The following is a 1,326-nucleotide window of genomic DNA, read 5'->3' on the forward strand; positions in this document are numbered from 1 at the left end:
AGTAGATTTTACTTTCCCTTTGCTGATTTTGAGCCAAGATTACGCCTCACACTTTGACCTGTCCATTCCCCACCTACCATATTCCTCCACACTGAAAGTGCCAAGGGTCTGGCCCTCAGCCACTGCCACTGCCACGGTGTAGGTGCCCAGCGTTGCCTCCGGTGCCAGTTGGAAGGACAGGTCTACGATGCCTTGCGTGGGCGTCACGTCCAGCCACTGTGCAACCCTGTTGCTATTTGGATCCTGTGTCCGGTGAAGAGAAACCGCGTGGTGTGCCTGCCTGTTTGCTTCCCGCTCCACACTACAGAACGCAGGCAAAGAAGCAAACAGCAAGGAAAGAATTCCACCCACTGTTCACAGCCCCTGTGGTCTGTGATCAGGAAGGACAGCTCCCTGCGTTATGAAATAAATATTCCTATATGTCCAGCCCTCATCTGGGAGGAAAACGGTCCTTACGGATTCAAATGATCAGACTGAGTCCTTTCTAAAGTGTCAGTGCCAGTTTCAGAAAGTGGGCTTTGGGATATCATTTACAAAGAATGTTTACTGTACTTCTGGTCCCTATTGAGAGACAAAGCTAAAGGAATTGATCGTAAGATACCTGAAAGATACATAGTTTCATGGAAAAAATGGAGGAGATATTGTGGGCAATTCGCCCTTCTAGATCCTTTCCTTTGAAACTCTTCTCACAGGCATTTGTGCTGTCATATAACGGTGGAGCGTTTACGACAAGAGCTATTACCTAAGACTAATAGCAGCGTAGACCCAAGCCTGGTTAAATGGGCATGGCACAGAGAAGTCACACTAACGAGGAGCTGGGGGCTGCAGGCATGGCGGAGGGTGGTGTCCTTGTCTACAGACGCTTGGGTCTGAGAGACCAGGAGGGCAGAGGCAAGAGAACAGGCTCAGCTCAGGCGGATGTGGGTGCTCGGGACTGACAGAGTCTTGGGGGTCTGGACCAAGAGGTCAGAGTTGTTTCTGCCTTCAAGATTTAGCACCAAATTCTCATTCTTCCTTCTCCACAACTGACAGAGAAGAAAAAGAAACTTCTACTTACCTGTAGTTCCACCAGGGAGTACTGAAAAGGAAAACCAGATAATGTGGGTTAAAGTAGCAATAAGGATAAGTCTGCCAAAAGCAGAAAGTCTCAAAGTACTACTCTTCCTTTTCTCTCTTGCCCATTGCTTTCTTTCTTTCTTTCTTTCTCTCTTTTTTTTTTTTTTTTGGTTTGTTTGTTTTTTTTCCCCTGAGACAAGGTCTTGCTCTGTCACCCTGGCTAGAGTGCAGTGGCGTCATCATAGCTCACTGCAGCTTCACTCTCCTGGG

The 1,326-nt window shown here is 47.8% G+C and overlaps 1 protein-coding gene across 1 annotated transcript in view; it reads right to left on the minus strand.

Annotated features, from left to right (window-relative positions):
* The window catches only part of A2ML1 (alpha-2-macroglobulin-like 1), a 38,805-nt gene that overhangs the window by 28,426 nt on the left and 9,053 nt on the right, over nucleotides 1–1,326 (minus strand).

This window comes from Propithecus coquereli, unplaced genomic scaffold, assembly GCF_000956105.1.
Source record: "Propithecus coquereli isolate 6110/MARCELLA unplaced genomic scaffold, Pcoq_1.0 Scaffold124, whole genome shotgun sequence".
NCBI lineage: Eukaryota > Metazoa > Chordata > Mammalia > Primates > Indriidae > Propithecus > Propithecus coquereli.